Here is a 21727-nt window from a genome sequence, read left to right as displayed (position 1 = left end):
TAAAATGTATCACAAAATATCTGTAGTGATATCCATTAGTTAACATCATTTGAGTTTTCTATTATACGTTTATGGGCATTTGTCTCATATTTGGGCTCTTCACATCCATGAATTGTGATAGTTCTTTGTATTCTAACAATGAGCCACTTTATGGGTTTTTGCCTGTCATTTATGTGTGCTTTTATGTTCTACTTAGATTGTTTTTTTTTAATATCTGAGAACCTCCATTTACACTGAAGCCCACCTCAGATAAGTCTGTCTGATGCTGTATCTCAATGCTTTAGTTTTACCAGACCTTAATGACTTCCTCTATATCTTATACCTCTCTTGAAGTGAAAACCTACCAATGTGTTCCAAATAATGTAATTCATCTACCTTTATGTAGGTAAAATATTATTTTTATTAAAGCAGGCATGACAGGACCTAAGTTATAATTACTGATACAGTTTATTAACAATGGGCATTTCATAGCACCAAGTACATACCATTTGTCTGTTTTATACATCAAACCTTCTGTAAAGTTCCTGTTATGGAACCTGAATAGATCAAGAATAGACTTGAATAGATCAAGAATGACAATTCTCTTACCTTCGGCTTATGATATAAGAGGAGAGCGCAGGCTGCAATTCACATTAAGCAAACTGTTATGAAGCTACCTATGTGGACATTCTACATTATATTTAAAGGAATACATAAAGACAATCAAAAACTTTACAAATAATGTGTTAGGAGACAGTTGAATATGCTGCATAATGAAGTCTTTAAAGATTATACAGAGATAGGGATAAATGATAGGTAACTGGATTTCGTGAAAGTACCTCCAGCAAAGCGAACTGAAGGTACAGTATAGCTATAGGTCATTTTTCATGTTCAATAATAATGACCCAACTAAAGAGCATTCCTGAAGTAAATGAAATGACTTTGCCACTATTTGTTTAATTGGACACCTATAAGTGTGTTATTTGCTTAATCACACTAAAATTTTGCAAAGATAAAATATCTAAAATAATCTCATCCAAGATGTCTGTAAAGATGAAGTTCTTTAGTCAAATCAATAATCCTTCACTTTTCTCACCAAAGGCAAAATTATCTCGTAAGTCAAGGATGATGCACTGTAGCTAACTCCTCTGATGTGTCAAAAAGAGCCTTTGCTCATGGCAGATTCGAAGGAGCTACTTTTTCAGGCAGCCACTCAAGTAGAAATACTCAGAATACCATACATGCATACCTAGAAGCAAATCCCCCACCGATATATATATATATAAAACTGATTAAAAAAGCGAAACTTTTGAACCACCAAACCAAAATAATAGTTTTGCAAAAGGATCCCTTCAAAAGAAAACCTAAAGCTGCATCTTCATTGCATTATATTGCATGAACCTTATTCGTACTAATGTTCAATTGTTGTTCAACCGGTAACATAGACTATGCTATTTAGCTTTCTGACACATCATTTTCTCAGTTGGTATGCCATTAGCACATTTTCTTAAAGAAAATATAACTGTAGAAAGGAGGTAGTGTAATGAAAGCCAGAAGAACAAATGAGTATTCCCGAGAGTACTTTTTCAGTAATTTCTGCCAATAGCTTTCTTTGTCTTTGGCCCGTTGTTTTGCCTCAGTTCACCCACTGTGTTTAGTGCATCAATTCACCTGCTGATTAAACAGAGATAAAGTGTTCATGTTTGGAAACCCACAATATGCAAAGCAATTATTTTCTTTAAAATATATACCTAGAAACAATTTTACATATAAAACACAGTTTTCCTGTAGATTTAATAGAACAGGGCCGGTCCTGCTGCCTGCAGTGGACCTGATGATGGAATAAGAGACAGTGAGGACTTAGGTAGATGTTACTGGGGCACAAAAAGAAATTTGGTCTAAGATGGTAGGGTGGATTTGAATGGTGATGTGTTCACCATCACTGGCTGAACAGTACAAAGAGCAGGATGCCAACAGAGGCTTCTGGTCTCCAGTGACCTATTGGGTCCCTTACTCTGTCAGGCTATGAACCACCTGGAACATGGGGTGCGCTGCTGTGAAGAATTGGCACAGGTGGGCAGAGTGCACTTAGGTGGATCCCTGAGCTTCTGCATCTTTTGCTCTGCCTTTTTGCTGGGCAAAAGTCTGAGTCATCAGTCTCACTGATCTTCAAACCCAGATTTTGTCATCTGGCCTGGATCAACCTCCAATATAAGATATGATATGTTTTACGAAGAAAATATGTTGACACCAAGAAAAAACACAATAGCAATGGAAATACAGAGAAACAGGTGAGGTCTTTTCATTATGGGGGGAGTAAAAGTAGAAGAGATGAATAAAGGAGGCTGAAATGCAGTTGGGAGCAGAGGTGGGGTTTGCTCAAAGGATGTTGAGAAGTAGCAAGAGCTTTTCTGTATGGGGTCTGATTCTTAGAGTTTTCAAGCCTCTTCTTTCTATTTCATGGTACTTCATGGACTGCCACACTGGGGCTCCATTCACCCCTGGTGTCTGAAGTCTGCCTTCACCTTAAGCACTAATGGGCATTTAAGAAACTCTACATGCCTTGCACACACAGCCTGAACAGGATGCTACCCTTGCTGCTTGGGTCAGCCTAAACTTAACTTCAGCATGGTACACCAGACTTCCATTTGGTCCCCTTTTGCCTCTATTTTGTTGTTAGTTCTCAGATCAGATATATCCTGGCTCCCTCAGGATATATGTGGCCATCTCCCTGTCCTTCAGGTCTGAGGACTCTCATTTTCCCAGACTAGCAGAATACCCTCAGCCAAGTGTTTTGCTGGATTATAAAATATATCTTCTAGGATCTGAATGTTTGTGTTTCCTCAAAATTTGTATGTTGAAACCCAGTCACCGTGATAGCAGAAAGTGGGGACTTTGGGAGGTAATTAGGTAATAGGATTAGTGCCTTTATGAAAGAGACTCCAGAGAGCTGCCTTGCCCCTTCCAACATTGTGGGGACACAGCTAGAAGGTGTCATCTATGAACTAGGAAATGTAGTTCAACAAACCATGGCTGTTGCTATCATTACCTTTTAAAATTTCCATGTGGTACCTATACTTGTGGCGGTGCTTCAAAGGTCTGAGCCATGACATGGGAGGTTTAGTTTGTCCATTCATTAATTCATTCAATTTGCTGTACTCTATGCGCTATTCTAGGCATTAGATCTAAGTTTGTACTTTTCTCACTGGTTCCATCTTGGTATAGGCAAGTGTTTCATGTCCAACTATGCCTCAAAATAGGAGACATGGGAGAGGTAATGTGGTACGGTGGCTAAGGAAGCTGGCTTTGACAATACACAGGCGAAGTTTGAACACAAGCCTTTCTACTGGACAGCTGAATAAGGTAAATAACTTTTCTATACCTGAAATTTTCTTATCTGAAAAATAGAGATAATTATAGTATCTATCTCTTAGGGTTGCTGTGAAGCTTAAGTGGACACTTTTAGTGTTCTTAGATTAGTACCTGGTCCATAAATGCTCAATCAATGTTAGCTGTAATTAAGGTTTTAAGGTTTAAGCTCAGGGGTCTGAGGCCTGATAGGAGTTTAAACTTTCAACCTGGTTACCGATTCCAATATTAAACAATTAAAATTTAGATTCTTTTATAGACAGAAGACTATTTCTTTTAAATTATATTTTACTTCTAAATGAATTTAATTTTTCTCCCATCCTTCCTCTTTGGGAAATATTATTGGAACCAAATTTTGTGTTATAAATTGGAATAATTTTGTGGCCTGGATCCTTGATTTTATGGAGAATTCTTGAAGAGTTTCATTGGGATTGTCTATGTATTTAGCTTCAGATGGAAAGCTGAAATTGCTCATCAAAGTATTGCAGTAAGAGTGATTTGAACCACAAGTAGATCAGAACTTCAGGCTTCTCTAAGACGAGAAAATAACTGACAGATGAACTGCAGAAAAAGAAAGGGGGTGACTTATTTAGAGTGAGATGGTCATGTAGGCTGTACAAAAAAGAAGAGTCAGAGAACAGGCTTGTCAAACAGCTAATTGCACCTGCAAACAAAGGACATAGTTGAAAGCTCGGGTTTTAGAAAGGAATGCTAGTCTCTCATTTGTATTTTCAGCTGGATCTGCGTACATGGGTAATATCACCACAATCGACGATGTCATCTTTGAATAGGGAGGAATAGAGACTCACACAGAGCTTGCACCAGGGAGATTCTACACACAGATGAACAATTCATTAGTCATTCAGAGCTGAAAGCTGTCGCCAAACTTTGCTCTGTATGCTGAAAACAATACAATGATCAAGAAAAGAAAATAGAAATCAAGGCAGTGAGGTAACCCTTTAGGAAGTGATGGTAGTGTTACATTAACATATTGTCAAGATCCAGAAAAATCTGAATATCTACACAGTACTTTCTATCCTATGAGATTTGAAACTTAGACTTCATTTCAGGTTTGCCAACAGTGTTACCTAGTTCCCACTCTAAAATTTCTAAATCTACAAAACATACTTCAACCCTTTCTCCTTGATTCTCTTCAACTTTTTAAAAAAAATTTCTCTTTTTAAAAATATTTTTTAAAATATATTTTTATATATGTATTTATTTTTTGAGACAGGGTCTTGCTCTGTCACCCAGGCTGGAGTGCAGTGGTACAAACATAGCTCACTGCAGCCTCAACTTCCTGGGTTCAGGTGATCCTTCCATCTCAGCTTCCCGAGTATCTGGGACAACAGGCACATGCCGCCAAGCCTGGCTAATTTTTGTATTTTTGGTAGAGATGGAGTTTCACCATGTTGCCTAGGCTGGTTTCAAACTACTGAGTGCAAGCAATCCACCTTGGCTTCCTAAAGTACGAGGATAAGGGTGAGAGCCACCAAGCCCCACCATCAGTGTATATTTTTTTTCTGAACTTTTATCATATAAGTTATCACAAATTATGATAAATTGCATTTTCCTGAAGATTAAATTAACAAACTTCCCTTTAGCACTTACTAAGAACACATACTCCTTAAGAAGACATACTTTTTAAATACCCTTGTGTGTCTCATTTATTCCTTCTCCCTCTATTCCATTAATTCAACATTCATTATTTTATTAATCTATATAAAAACAATGTCACATTTCAACTGTTTATCATGTAAGCAATATTATGTCGACTTAACATGTGGTAGGCAGAATAATAGAACTTCAATTATGATGGCCATATCCTAATCTCTGGAACCTAAGAAAATGCTGTCTTTGTGGCAAAGGTGACTTTGCAAGTGTGATTAAGTTAAGGACTTTGAGGTGAGAAGATTATCCTGGATTACTGGGGTGGGCCTGATCTGATCACTTGGGTCTTTAAAAGCAAAGAAATCCTTGTTGTGGTCAGTGAGAGATATGAGAATGGAAGAATGTTAGAGAGATGCAACGTTGCTGGTTTTGAAGATGCAGGAAGCTGGCTATTCCCAATTTAGGGAATGTGGGAGGCCTCTAGAACTGGAAAAGGCAAGAACACGGGTTCTCCCTAGAGCCTTCAGACAGAAATACAGTTCTAAGAACACTCTGATTTTAACCCAGTGAGACCTGTGCCAGACTTCTAAACTACAGAACTGTAAGAAGTTGCAAAGTTTGTGGTAATCTGTTACAGCAGCAATAGAAAACTAATAGAATATGGGATGAGATACAATGAAGACACAGCCTTGTTATTTGCTGGCCGTCACAAACTCTCTTTGTTGTTTCTACTCCTAGGTAAAAGGTCATGAATTAGGAGAAGACTTATCTCAAGGAAACATATATGGTAAGCCCAATCTTTAAGCACATAGCCCTTACTTTTCAATTTCTCCTACTTGTACTCAAATCAAGATGACTCCAGTGGAGATACATCACATGTATAGTTCATTGAGTTTTACACAGGTCTGTCGCTAAGTGAGTAATTTCCTGAAACGTTCTCCTAATAATTCATAAAGTGTTCATTTTAGGGTTCATTCTTATTCTTACAATTTTTAAATAAAGTCCTCCTTGTTTCCCACCCTTTGATTCTTAGGTTAAACCACTAACCCTGCTTTAATCTGTCAGGGTACATTTCCCTTTGTGGGTTCCCAAATTCTGCCAAAAAGTGTGGAACTTTGGTATCTGCCTGAAAGCAGTATCAGCAAAAACAACTTTTCCCTAAATGCAATTGGAATTCCCATTGTCTGCTACATTTTCTGGGATTACAGAATAGGAAAGACATGCGACAGTTGGAGAATTATACAGAATGTGGAGGAGGAAGGAGAAATGTATTGATACAATTTTTAAAAACAGATCGAATGGGTACACTTTAAGTAATAGGTTTTACAGAGAGGTAAGTTTGAGTGGAGGAGTTAGCATGGAAGGGATAAAGGACCCCATCATCCCAGGCTATGAAGTTTGTCACATGGCAGCAAAACATTTGAGACTCACATCTGTTGTATTTTGGAACACAGACCACGTGCCTACCCACACATTAGAAGCAATGGTAGGAAAAATTCAAAATTCAGGATGTTGGCTCATGGTGGCTACTTCTAGCATCTTTCCTTAAGATGAACACCCACCTATTCAAATTCTCTTGGGAGGAAAAAAAAAAAAAAAAACTGCAAGATAGAAAGCATTGACTAAACCAAGTTCCAGAGAAATGGGCAGAACACAGAAACTAGTTCCTAAGACATGGGTATTTCCAGAATTCCCACAAAAGGCCTCTAGAACTAATGAAAGCCGATATAATAGACTAGAAACAAACCAGAAGTCTTCTAAATTTTTTAAAGGGCTTGTATTACCACATAAACCCATGCCTGGCTAAGAAGGGCAGACAACTCCTTAATGTCGCCACTAGCCCCTAGGCGGTAGTGGCTGGGAAGGGATACTGCTAAAGAATGTCCTCCTTTCTCACCTGTGACTGTGGAAAGCAATGGGCACCTAAGAATCTTTCAGAAAGAAGAACTAAGAGCTATCAGACTGGCTGATCCAGGAAATCACTACCCAGCCAGGGTATGGAAGACACACTCTTCCTGGTCAGCAGAATATCACACCAGCTACCATAAGCTCTCCACGGCTCACTTTTCCAAATAGAATTTTAAAAAAATATTTAATGAATAAAGATGAGTATATTCAAGCTGCACAATGTGATAATTTGATATATGTATACACTGTGTAATAGTTACCACAAGTAAAATTAACATATCCATCACCCCCATGCCACATATTAGATCCCCACTAAATAGAAATTTTAGTTGTTATCCCCTTTCCCCCTACTTATAAGTTTTAAGTGCTGTGGTGGCAGATAAGTATTGTTAAGATAGAAAAGTCACATCACACCTCAGATTTTTGGAGCTCTATTTGGAACATATATGGAAGAGTAGCTGTATGAGGCTGTGTGAGCAGTGAGTGGTTTCAAGTAGATACGAGGGCTGTGAAAGTAAACATTGAGCAGAAGGGTGCATGTGCATATCAGGCAGTCAATGGGTTGGGCAGGAGATACTGTTGACTGTCTATCCTGCATCTATTCTTCTCCTCCTCTTTCTAAAGAGAATTCTGGTATTGGTCAGTGATGTATTATAAGACTCGTCCCTGATTCAAGATATCAGCTGTGATTAATTCAAATGGAAATGACCTGGCTATATTAAGAAATGGACATGTGATAGAAGTCAAATCAATTAAGTGAAAGGAAGTGTGTGTGTTTGAGATTCCTGAAAAATACCCTCCTCTATCCCTTCCCAGAAGTGACAGAGGAAGGACATGGTTTGTGTTGCCACTGGTGAGCGTTCTACACAATGCTGCAATCAGCATTAGGATGAAGCCAGCTCTACAGGCGGCAGAGCAGCAAAAAACAATGGGCCTGGGTCTGTGATCTCCATCGTTGAATCCCTGTATGAACAAACCCTGTAATTTACCCTACCTCTGGATTTCTAGTTCCATGAGCCAAAACATTGCCTCTTTCCTTAAACCCTGTTGAGTTGGTTTTCTGTCAATTACAGCTAAACCCTATCCAACGGACACAGTACTTGATACCAACGTAAGAATAATTGGAAGTCTCTTTGTAATTTACAGGAGAAAATAATTAGGACAGTTTAATTCTGAGATACAAGATATGAACATAATGGTTAAGAGTATAGGCTTTTGAGACAAATATACCTGAAATTCTGCCCTGCTCTGTCCATTACTGCCTATACATGTCTTCTATGAACTCTAGTCTTCAAATTGGTACAATGAAGATAATAAACCTAGCTTATAAGAGAGCTGTAGAGAGTAAACAAGATAACGCACATAAAATTCCTGTCATGAAGTAGATGTTCAATAATTGCAACCACCATTTTAATGGCCAGAGAAAAAATTAAGATCCCTTGGTGAGAATTTCTGTACAGGAAGATGGCTCAAGAGGAATCCAATGCTCTAAAAGATGAAATTCTGGGAATTACAATTTCAAATGATTCTGATGAGAAAGAAAAGGAGTAGTTACTGAAGGAACTGATGTGGCCGCATAGGGATGTTTTCAAAAAATGTATATTGAAAGATAGGAGAGAACTGTTATGACAAGGAATGAATAAAAAACAGGAACACTAAACTGAAGGAACAGAATCAGAAGGACTGAGGCACTGACAGAATTTGAATTGAACAAAGTCTCAAAATAATGTCCCAAGGCCACAATAGGAACAAATCAATGACAAATCAACAAATCAAATCAGGAGGGGAGAGACTATGACATGAAGAAATGACAAAGAGAAAATAAGACTGTTTGAAATCTGAACTAAGCAATAAGCAATATGATAGACATAATATAGGTGGAATGACTAGAGAACAAAATAATAGTTTACTCATTTTCAAGGTAAAATGCTAGTTCTCTGAACTCTTAAATTATACTTTGAAACATTAAAGGCCATGTTGACTTGATTTTTACTTAGCTATGAAAAACATTATGAAATAAGATATCATGTAAATTAGATTCATATCAAATTGAATTCACAATAAATTCCAGGAAAAAATTTTTCTAGTACAAAAAGATAACTGTTCTTTAGCCTGAAGTGTACATCAGTGACATACTATTTTTCTGAATAAGCGTGGTATTCAGTTTGCCTGAGAAACACATAAACATAATAAACATAGTATTTCATTTGCACAGAAACAGCTTTTTTTTTTTTTTTTTTTTTTTGAGACGGAGTCCTACTCTGTCGCCCAGGCTGGAGTGCAGAGGCACGATCTCGGCTCACTGCATGCTCCGCCTCCCGGGTTCACGCCATTCTCCTGCCTCAGCCTCCCGAGTAGCTGGGACTACAGGCACCCACCACCACGCCCAGCGAAATTTTTTGTATTTTTAGTAGAGACGGGGTTTCACTGTGTTAGCCAGGATGGTCTCGATCTCCTCACCTCGTGATCCGCCCGCCTCTGCCTCCCAAAGTGTTGGGATTACAGGCGTGAGCCACCGCGCCCGACCAAAACCAGCTTTTTAAAAGTATTTGATCAACAATAAATTCTTAAAATGTTTATTAGTGATTTCACTAATGGATAACATGCCCTCATCCCTACACACACACACCAGAAACTTTGTCTTAGAAACTTTGTCCGTGTCTGTCCAAAATAGAAGTCAGAAGGGAGGTCTTCGTGACCAAGTTCTGCTTTAGGCCTGACCCAGGTAAATCTGCTGAAGAGAAGGAGGAGTACTCTTTCTCTGACTCAGGAGGCCAGGAGAGAACACAGTTTTCTCACCAGGGAAGGCTTCGGAAATAATTCACATACAGGTGAACTGCTTTTAGAAAGCACTTTTCCGTTACCTGCCCCCAGAGTGAAGTTCAAAAGAAAAGGGAATAAAATGTTCTCCATCGAGATCTCTGGGGCTGTGGTGTTTTCGACTACTGGAGAGTTGCTTGATTCAGAACATTATCACCTTCAGGAATAGGAAATAGTCATTTCTTTACCCAGACAGTCTTTTACTCTTGGAACAAGGGGCCTAAAAAGCTATTCTCACAGAAGGCTTTTCTTGCTTTTAAAAACACAATCAAATTGGTTCCACTGGAGTGGGATATAAGGAAGGGCACCTCTTCTACTTTTGCACAAGTAATTGACTAGCCTAATTAGATTGCCCAAGTGTTTAGATGCCTTGGTGACGGGCACTTTATAAATACTGTATATAGCGAAACCGGGAGCATCCCTTGCGACAATAATAGCCATAGTTAGCTCTGATAGGTTGGGAAGACACAAGCCAAATGCTTTGCCACATTCCATAACATTTATTGATAGTTATTTATGTTGACATTTTCAGCCATTTGTGGTGTCTTTTTACTCTAGATCTGTGGGTAGTGTGGTCAAAGATGACTTCTGCAGATAAAAACATCATCTTATATGCAAGGTAAGCATCATTGTGGATTCTGCACAATAACTAAGAAACTATTATAACTAAGAAATATTATAACTTATAAGCAACTGCCATCCAGAAATTAAGCAGCACTTAATCAATTCAGAATGAGAACGTACTTAAACAAGACCTGCAGTGAGTGAAAAACCACATACTGCATAGAAGCTAATGGTTTTTTGATCCTAGAAGAAAACCAAATGATATTCTCTAGTTGTTGACATAAATCTGGAAAATGGACATACTGAATGCTGAGTTGTCTTGTTCTTCTTTTGAAACTTTTTATTTTTGGCATCACTTGTTAAGGTGGGGCAACCTTGGTGAGGCTGTCTGCCAAGAGTCAAACTGTGGATTTGTTGGAAGCAGGAAGACACTGATTCTTGTTTTTGGTCTATGTACTTAATTCTTCCAAACTGCGTGGTAATTTTTCATTTTTATTTTTACCAAGGTTAGTACCACCAGGTAGGTACCTAGCATAGTAAGGCTGTAATATATAGAAGCTAAAATCCTTGCTCCCAAAATCAACTCTACTATGGGGAAGAAAGGAAAACTAACATTTAACAGTGCCAGGCTTCATGCTAGAAATTACACATCGAAAGATGTTAATACTTAAAATAATCTTATCAGTTAGATAACAGATTCATTCTAAAGATGAGAAAATTGATGTGTTGAAGTACTGTTGATTACCACACAGTGTCTGGCAGTATATGGTAGGGCCCAAATTTGAACCCATTTACCTGACTTTAAGGTTCATATTCTCTCCATAACACCATGTTTTACTTCCTCATTGAAAAATGCTGCCCTTAAGAATGATGCAATGGACTTTGGGGATTTGAGGGGAAGAGTGGGAGGGAGTCGAGGGATAGAAGACTACAAATATGGTGCAGTGTATACTGCTCGGGAGATGGGTGCACCCAAATCTCACCACTAAACTTACTCGTGTACTGTAACATATAAACTTACTCATGTAACCAAATACCACCTGTACCGCAATAACTTAAGGGAAAAAATGCTGCCCTAGGGAAATAAGTTATTACCTTTGCCATTAGTTTATCAGAATTCATATTTTAACATTTTTTGATGGAGAGTCTTGCTATATCGCCCAGGCTGGTCTCAAACTCCTGGGCTCAAGCAGTCCTCCCACCTTAGCCTCCAGAGTAGCTGAGAATACAGATGTGTGCCACCACACCCAGCCAATTCTTTTTTATTTTTTAGAGACAGGTCTTGCTTTGTTGCCTAGGCTAATCTTAAACTCCTTGTCTCAAGCAATCCTCTTGCCTCCTCAGCCTCTCAGGTCATATTTTAACTTTTGGTTGTTCTTTTGTCTTTATAATTAATTTCCACATATTCATGAGAACATTACCAGATAATATCACAATATACATAGAGGTAGTTTAGTAAGGGGGAAAGAAGCCAGATTTGGAATAAAAACACTTGGGTTTGAAACTGACAGTTCAAAACAGTGACCCTAGAAATGTCAACCTTTTTGAGTCTCGATTTATTAATTGGATAAATGAGGATGCTTAGAATATCTATTCTCAGAGTGACTGGCAAAATCTGAAAATACTTTAGGGAAGTATGTGATGCATTTTAGCACGATTTCTATACAAAAATTAATATCAAAAAATTTCATATTTAAAGGGCTTTTTCACTTTTTGCAAAATTCACTTACGTAAATCCATTGTAGTGATTTGGCTGAATCAGTTCTATACCTGATAATGAAACATTATCACAAACCTAAGCATATTATGCTTTTCTCAACTCCTTTTTGAAGTAAGCTGTAGTGACCTCATTGAGAATGATTGCAGGGATGAAATAATCAAAGAGACAATTTACATAGGTAACAAACTGGGCACCTGTCATTTTGAAATATAAAGTGTTCTCTTATACCATTATTTTAAAATTTATTTAATGACACCACACTCCAATAAATCTTCCAAACCATAATTCTCAGAATCTGTTCTGTTTTTTTCTCTTAATGCCTAGATCTAATTTCCCTATTCTCTACTGTTGACGGTCATTGGCCAACAAATCCTAAAATTTCTACTCCCTGAATATTGCTTAAATAACCAATAGCTTCTTCACTGACTCCCTAGCCCCAGTATTTTTTTGTCTACCCTCTTGCATTCTCTAAATATACATGTTGTATTTCAAATCTAATCATGTCATATACTTGTTTAAAATCCTCAGTGGAGGCTGGGCACAGTGGCTCACGCCTGTAATCCCAGCACTTTGGGAGGCCGAGGCAGGCAGATCACGAGGTCAGGAGATCGAGACCATTCTGGCTAACATGGTGAAACCCCGTCTCTACTAAAAATACAAAAATATTAGCCAGGCGTGGTGGCGGGTGCCTGTAGTCCCAGCTACTTGGGGGGCTGAGGCAGGAGAATGGTGTGAACCCGGGAGGCAGAGCTTGCAATGAGCCAGGATCGTGCCACTGCACTCTAGCCTGGGCGACAGAGCAAGACTCTGTCTCCAAAAAAAAAAAAAAAAAAAAAAAAAAAAATCCTCAGTGGATTTTAATTGCCTTCAGGATAAAAACTTAGTAGAAAAACTTCCAGAATCTGGGAAGTGACTACACGAATTCATTCATAACACAGTAAAACAGTAGAAGAATAACTTTTGGCAGCTATTATATGCCAGGTACTGTGCCCTGTTCTGGCACTATGGAAACAAACAAAACAGGAATTAAATGGCTAGTCATACCAAACTATACAAACAAAATTAAGAAAAGTGCTATAAATGAGGAAAAGGACTGGTGATAAGGGATGCTGACCCCATATGGGGTGCAGGTAGTATTCCTTCAGGAAGACTTATTTCTCTTCTCTTTTATTTCATGTTTGTTAAATTTTAATCAGTTCCTTAAATATTTGTATTCTCCTTCCCTTTGAGGCTAAAGTCAGGAATGAGGGAGATGACATCACTATTCCATAGATAATAAAAGAATGATAAGAAAAGATTATGAACAAACTTATGCCAATATATCTAGCAAAATAGATGAAATGGAGAAATTCTTTGAAATTAGGAATATCCCTGTCTCTATTACAGAAATTGAATTTCTAGTTAAAATTTTTTCACAAAATTGAAGAGGATGGAGTGCTTTGTAGCTCATTCAATTAGGGCCAGCATTGTCCTGATACCAAAACCATACAAAGATATAAGGTGGAAAAAATCATTCAGACTAATATGCTTTATAAATATAGATATGAAAATTCTAAACAAAATTTTAATGAAACTCAAAAATGAACATATCATGACCAAGTGGGTTTGTACTGGGAATGTGGTTTTGATTTAGCATTTTAAAAATCTATCAATGTAATTATTGTATTAACAAACTAGAAAAGAGAAACCTCATGTTCATCTCAGTAGATGCAGAAAAACTTCTGAGAAAATCCAGCATCTATTTGTGATTAAAAACTCTCAGCAAAATCAGGACAGATGGGAAGGAAAAACCTAAAACTAGCATCATACTTAATAATGAAAGATTGAATGCTTTCCATCTAAAGAAAAGAACAGGACAGAAATATCTGCTCTCATCATTTCTACTTAACATGGTACTGGAGATTTAGCCAATGCCATAAGGCAAGAAAAAAATGTATCCAGCTAGAAAGCCAAAAAATACTATTATTTTAATCCAAGGATCACATAATCTTCTAAGTAGAACATCTGATGCTCTACCAAAAACCTATCAGAACCAATAACTGAGTATTGCAATATTGCAGAGTACAAAACAAAATACAAAACCAGTTACAATTCTGTATAGTAGCATCAAACAAGCAGAAAATGAAATAAGAATATAATTTATAATAGAATTAAAAATATTAAATACTCAGGGATAAATATGACCAAAGGTATGTGTAATTAAAATTGTAAAACACTGTTGTGAAAAATTAAAGAAGACCTTATGAAATAATGAGATATAACTTGTTCTTTGGTTGGAAAACCCTATATTATGAAAATGTCAATTGCACCCAAATTAATCTATAGGTGTAATAGAAAGCCAGTTAAAATTTTGGCAAGCTTTTAAAAATATATGTAAGTTAGCAAGATGATTCTAAAGTTAATGTGGAAATGCAAAGGACTTAGAACAAATGCCAGCAAACTATGACCTGCCGTATACTTCCAGCTTGTTGCCTTCTTTTGTAAATAAAGCTTTACAGGAACACAGTCATATCATATTGCCTATGGCTGTTTTTTGCACACAAGTGTAGAACTGAGTACTTACAAAAGAAACCATATGTCCTACAAGCCCTAAAATATCAACTCTCTGTCCCTCCACAGGAAAAAAAAAATGCTGACCCTTGACCTAGAATAGCAAAAACAAGTTTGAATAAGAAAAAAGTAAAGAACTATCTGACTTTCAAACTTATATCAAAATTACACTAATAAAGAAAGTGTGGTTCTGGCATTGAGTTAGATATATAAATCAATGACTCAAAGTGGATAGCCTCAAAATAAACCTCTGCTTACATGGACAATAGACAGCTGATAAAAATGCAAAGATGACGGAGAAGAAAAAGGATGGTATTTCCACCATATGCAGAAGACATAAATAATGCTGAAAACTCTATAATCAGAAAACGTAAAAACCTAATAAAAGTGGACAAAATATTTTAATAGACACTTCGCCAAAGAAAACATGAAGATAGCAAATAAGCATGAAAAGATGCCCAATATTACCATTAGGGAAATGGAAATACAAACCACAGTGTAACACCTCTACAAACCTACTTAAATGGCTAAAATTAACTGACCATCCTGAGTGTTAATGAGGATGTGGAGGAAATGCATATCTCCTATACTGCTGGTAGGAATGAAAAATGATATAGTTACTCTGCAATACAGTTTGGTAGCTAATTATAAAGTTAAATATACATCTACCATATGACCCAGTCATTCCACTCCTAGGTATTTATGCAAGAGAAATGAAAGCATATGTTCATATAAAGGCTTATACACAAGTATTCATTGCAGCTTCATTTGTAATAACCCCAAACTGACCACTCCAAATGTCTATCAACAAGTAAATAAAATCATAAGCAAATTTTATTGTATCCATACAGTGGAATGCTACTTAGCAATAAAATCACTTGATACACAACAACAGCATTAATGAAATTTAAAATAAATTGCTCTACGCAAAATAAACCGGAAACAAAAAAGCAAATCATTTTCTATGGGGCAGGGACCAGGGAGTGGAGGAATGAAATTATGAAAGGGCATGGGGAAACCTTTGGGGGTGAAAGTTGTGCTCGTAATTTTGGTGAAAAAATCTGTATGAATCACTGCAATACAGCACAATTTTACCTTTATATTACTATAGCTTTTATTGAAAATGAACACATAACAAAAGCAAGCAAACTTAAATGCTCCCTGATTTTTATTCTGGATAAGACTAGGAAACCTATGTTTCAGTGAATTCATTGCAGTGCACTTTTTCTGTTGATCACAAGATATAAGTAATTGACAGTCTTATGTATGAACAATGTACTTAGTGCATAGAGATACAGGAGTTTCCTCCAGGAGTCCTCTAGAACACCGTGGGAACGTATCTCTAGCATAGCAAAAATGCACAACCTATGGTGCTGATTTGGGTGAAAATGAACCATGAGATGAGTGCTATGTAATCACACCCTGGAGTTGATTTTGAAGATCATATTTTACTGTAAGGGTTTTGATAATAAAATAACATATTTCAAAACTTAACAAATAGGGAGGTATGTTAACTGCCACCATATATGGCAAATATGATATGACAAATTAAACCAAGAATTTAATTTCATCTTCAGTATGTACTACAGAAACCCCAGCAATACCAAATGAATTGTATTGACAATCAGGATTTGCCATGTATAAAAACCTTCAATTTTACCATCCTCAAAACAAGGCAAAGGTGCTTTCGTGTCTCCTTCATTTAGCTATGCTCCTAACTTTGAGAATACTTAGTGGGTGCAGTTCCCAAGAATTGGGAAAATCAGATGAAAGACTTGGTTCACTAAGGAACTGCAAACATCCAAGGAAGGTACTGTAAGGTATAGCACCATAAAACCATCACATTTTGAGCCAGCAAAGATGATTACAGATTACTTAATTCAATAATCCCATTTTAAAGAGGCAAACTACAGATCTGAGAGGACACATGACTTGTTTGATGTGGTGGAACTCATTAGCGCCTGAAGCAGGAGAATTTAAATCACTTCCCAACCCACTGTTTTCTTGGTAAAGCATTCTTGCGTTTGAATAATGATGGTGCCACCTCAGGTAGGTAATAAAAATAGACACTTCACCAAAGAAAACCGAAATGTTATATCATTTTGGAGAAAACAAATCTACATAGTCCCAGCATCTATCTCTCAACGCATCAGGATACATAGCTAGATAACATTTTTTAGTTATTTTTTTTCCCTAGAGTACTAATTGACTACTTAGTTTACTGACTGAGTTTAAAAGAAGACAAAAACTCCAACAACATGAAACTGGAAGACAAGAAAAAATTTATAAAATTTTGGAAATTATTAAATATTTGTGGTAAAAAATAGTTTTTAATGAAATGATTATTCTTCACTTACTCTGGCAGTCCCTAAAGTGTAATGTACTTTATAGGAGAAAGTATTTCACTGCTGTCATTCATGTTAGATACTAGTTCCTTCCACCTGTAAAATGGGTAGAACTCTGAGTTCTAGTCATCCAAAGTGGCCAGTTCATAGACTGTCCAATTAGCATTTCCACAGTATTGGCATGCAGGCAGAATCTTGTCATTTTCATTTCCTTGTATTAAAGGGCACACATTTGTTCAATACCTTCCTTATTCAATGATTGTGGAAAACAGACTACATCTGCTGGAGAGCAAACATTGTTTCTTCTCTCCAGATGTCTGCTTTTTCTCCCAGAAGTTGGAGAGCATTGGACAAGCAATAACAGATGATGAACACATGCATAACTACAAATGGGCAAGCTGATTGTTTTCAAAATTGGTATAAACATTTGCTCTTGGGTTGAGATTTAGCCCATAGCAAATCTTTACATTTGCGTTCTAAACTCCCAACTAAAAAAAATGTTTATAATGGAAGTGCTGACAATGTGAAAATTCAGTTACGGTCAGGAAAGCAGTTTTGTTTAAAAATGCCATTTTGCACTTCCATATTTACTTCCTAACCAGGGACTGAGATGTCAATTTCTCCAAAGTTTTGTTTTCTTGTCCAAAGGAGAATTTGAGGACTGTTTTGAAATGAACAAGAGATCTGACTTTCAGTGTGTTGCTTCTTCAGAAAACATCAAAGTATAGAACCACATGCTGGTTACTTAACTGGTTACATTGATGACGATGATGATGATGAATGATAGGAGAAAATTAAGCTTGTTGCTAGAGAGAGAAGTTTTGCTTTTTTACAGTATTTGATAAATATAGCAAGTTTTAGGAAATACCTTTCTCTCTACGACCTTGACTATGCTAAGACTCATGTAGATTGACTAGGGGTTATAAAATGAAGTCTGAGAAATCTTTTGACTTGCTTATAAATTACTTGGTCTGAGACTAAAAGTGTGGTTTGCACTATGTCTTGTTATATTCATAGAGCTATGACCCTCTTTTACATAGTTGAACTGCAAAAACTGCCTTACTGTTCGCTCCCAGAATGGCAAAAACAATAAAAATAGAAATAAGAGATGAAGATAGAGAAATGTGCGTCGTAACAATGCATCTTTATGAGCAAAGGATTTTCTTTGGAAAAACTGTGATTATGCAAAAATCATAGGAAAATTTATTTGTGATTACAGGGCATGGTGAAAACCTCTGCTATCATATTGGATACAAGGCAACTCTTTTCATTTGGACATTTAAAGCTATTATTTCTGATTATTTAGATTTTTACCTGGGTTCACACTTATTTTCAGGTAAATTAAAGCAGTTTTATAACAAAGGATGAGAAGGAGGTGCGGGGAGGGAACGAAAAAACAAAACAGCCCAAGGATTTAGTAGACGTGAATAGTCAAGGACTTAACATGTTCAGCTTCAACATGTAGATCCAAGTTTATTCTCTTGAGTTTATGAATGAGAAGAGGAACAAATGGCTCTTATTCTTGACATAAAAACAGAATCTTCTGCAGGGAAAAGTAATATATGTTCAAATCTGAGTTACCCTGTAGGCTACTAACACTTGTATCTGCTAATACTGTTACTTGAACAATTAGGGCATGCGTGTAAAATTTTAACATTTCTATGTTTCTGCACTCAAGCACACAAATTACAGGACACTTGCTTCATTCAATGGTTGCCGCACAATAACTCTTAAATTAATGCATAAAAGAAGGCTAAAGTTTAAATTACAGAACCCGAGTAATAAGAAACCATCTAAGCATTAGGGCAGGATGTGCATTTTGCTTTTGTACTTTTGTTTGCAAACCTCAAATCATGCAAGTGTTCAACCTTGCCCAGGGTTAAGAGGACTCCCATTGAGCTTATTAGTAAATGTAGGGTACAAGCTGGGTGCTGCAGTATCAATCCTCTGAGTGGACTGATATTCTGAGGATTAATACTCAGCTTTCTTGGGCTGCTAGATTTCTGGACCTACTTTGAAATGAGTCTTATACACAACAAAATATAATGAAGAGGGCATGTCTGTGAAAATATGAAAACCATTCTTATTTTCCATATTAATGAGAAAAGTTAATTTATTTCTCACACTGGGACATTTTAAGTGAAAGGCATACCTTAAATAAAATGATACCATATAAATCTTGGATAGCTAGTTAATATTGCTAGTTATTTTGAATTTTCACTGTAATTTAACATTATATAAAGTGGCGTATGTTTGTAAATAGAGATAAAAGAGCTCTGATGGACAGAATAAGAGCAGAATTAAAGATTAATTTTTTCCCCAAATGGGATTTTTTTGGCTTGTCCTCTTACAATTACTGCTTGGAGGACTGAAATGTGTTCTTTGTTTGTAACTCAATGATTCACATAAAGGCAGCCTTGCAGTACCACATAAAATAACTATAATAATTTGTTGTAATTGAAGAAAAATGTGTTTGTGCAGAAAGCACCTAACAACTTCTGCTTTGGTGTATTCTTTCCATAATCCTTCGATCAGCACTGTAATGTGAGCAGATTTAAAGTATACTTTCTAATAAGTGCCTTGCTTTTTTTCTGTTTTTCTTTCTTTCTTTCTTTCTTTTTTTTAAAACTACTTGGTGATATCCTAATTAACCATGCTCAATTGATTGCTTTCAAAATAAGAACTAAGAGCTCTCATCTAGTCAAGTGGAAGCTAATTCAACTCTTTTACACTATGGCAATGATAAATCTCACACACACACTTCCACTCACACCCACCACATGTATTATATTAGCAATATCATACTCTAAGTCTTCTGGTTTGAGTCAGGATAGCATGATAGGCACATTTCTACGGAATTTCATGCATTATTTTTCTTTTAATACTTATGAGGGTAAGTACAAATATCCATTTTTCATTCACAGAGTAGAATTATTTTTTGACTTTTTTCTGTGATCATTTGACCAACTCTCAGATCCAGAAAATGTGCCATTTCACTTGGAAAAAAGCAAAAGAGTATGTGGAAGAAAAGCAACTCAATGCAGGCAGAAGGAAACTGACCATTTCATGTCTTAACCCAATTGCTGCTCTCGGTTTTCTTTTCTTTTTAAGTCAAAATTAAACACATCTTATTTGGATTGACAAGCACTTAATCATTTGATTATGAGATTATAGTATGTGGTCAGAGCATCTCCTGCATGATGTTATTTTGCAGTAGAGGACAGGCTTTTTAGATCCTCATTACTGTGGGTCACAGCTCTTCTCTGGCCTCATAGATAAATGAGGGTAGACAATACAACACGTACTAACTGTCATATACAGAACTGAAAACCTGTTTTCAGCATATATCAATCCCAGTCAAGGCATTACACAACTGGAGTTTAAAATGTTACATGTAAATCATCCAGACTTAAGCTTCTTAGGAAACACAAACCGTTCTCTAAGGACATATGAGACGAGAACATCAGAAGATGCTGTCTCACTGTGGGATGGCAGAAAACAGTGGCTTGCAGACCACCCTGGTGTGTAGTAATCAACAATGCAGTGGCCCACTTTATAAAGGCGTCAGACAGTCTGTAAGCAAAAAAGGCAGAGCCTCCAACTGAGACAGGCCCCGCTAATAAGTGGCTTCGAGGAAAAAGAAAAAAAAGCAGCTTTAGCATATGCAACAGGTTTCATATCACAATCTTTTTTTTTCTTTTGCATTCCACCTTCTTTCATATGAAACAACTCCATCAAGGGTGTCATTTTGAAACACCATGAGCAATAGAATAGAAGAATGCACTGACATTCTTACCCTTCTGCTCTCGCAGCCTTTCATACGTTTATTATGGTGCTGCACTTGTAAATATCTCATCACATGTCTGTTTCCCCTGCTGGACTGTGAATTTCTTGAGTGCAACACCATGCCCTGTTCATCTTACTGTTTCTGCTTTCAACACTGGTGCGTGCTGAAGAAGTCCTTCCGTATGCATTTGGTGAAAGAGCTTCTCAATTCCATTGCTGCTAGAATAGCTATCTGGGAGGCTCTGGACAAACCACTTCATGTGTTTTGCTTCAGTTTCCTCACCTAACTAATGGGAATAATGTCATTTTGAACATTTTGCAAAATCTTGGCAAAAGAGATTCTGCAAGAGAGATTATGTATTTGAAAATATTTAAAAATATTTTTAAAGAAGCATATGTTTGCAAGGTGCAGGTTGGGGCATTTCTTGCAATATAAGCTGAATTTCCTGAATAATACAATGACTATATGATGCTTCAATAGTATCGTTGAATTTGACTTACTCAGACAAGAGTCATTTGATCTTATGTTCTCTACCATTCAAAAGAATCTTATTTGTATAATTTTATATATTTGATAATGAAAAATAACAAAAGACAATTATTTCAGAAAGTATGGACAATATTTCAGTTTCCTTATAATTCTGACTTTATATGAGCAAAAGTACCTCAGTGAGTGCTCATACCTGCTGTGATAAGTACAGAGACTAAACCACATTTTGTCAATAAGGGGCAACTTGTACAAACTGGGTATGCAAATAGAAAATAATAATGTCGAAGAAAGTATAATTAATTAATTCAAGCTTCAAGATAAGATCACTGGATACTGCTGACCCTACATGTTAATCAGTTGATTAATTGCTACAATCATAATAATTATATGGTACAAATCTAAGTACACTTAATGATAGTGTAGACTTAGAGTTAAAAGTTCTTTTCAATCTGCATATCTTTTCTCTTTCTTGAATCAAAGGAGTTGGTTTCATTTAAAGATATCTTTTGGCTTATAGAGTTGGAGAGCTTATGCCAAAATTAGCCAAAGTTCATTTTTGCCTGTTCAGCTAACCATTTTTGATTA

At 36.6% G+C, this 21727-nt stretch overlaps 1 protein-coding gene and 1 long non-coding RNA gene across 2 annotated transcripts in view; one reads left to right on the top strand and one right to left on the bottom strand.

The window, feature by feature from the left end:
• ARHGAP15 (Rho GTPase activating protein 15) overlaps positions 1-21727 on the bottom strand; it is a 629252-nt gene that overhangs the window by 96015 nt on the left and 511510 nt on the right. The gene's annotated exons all lie outside the window — the stretch shown is intronic.
• LOC144333376 (uncharacterized) lies at positions 457-10308 on the top strand. The gene is made up of 3 exons (XR_013401983.1): positions 457-3342; positions 5698-5746; positions 10246-10308. It is a non-coding gene; the product is annotated as an uncharacterized LOC144333376 (long non-coding RNA).

Source organism: Macaca mulatta, chromosome 12 (assembly GCF_049350105.2).
Source record: "Macaca mulatta isolate MMU2019108-1 chromosome 12, T2T-MMU8v2.0, whole genome shotgun sequence".
Classification (NCBI taxonomy): domain Eukaryota; kingdom Metazoa; phylum Chordata; class Mammalia; order Primates; family Cercopithecidae; genus Macaca; species Macaca mulatta.
Note: the sequence above shows the minus strand (reverse complement) of the source record. Positions and strands in the feature narration are given on the sequence as shown.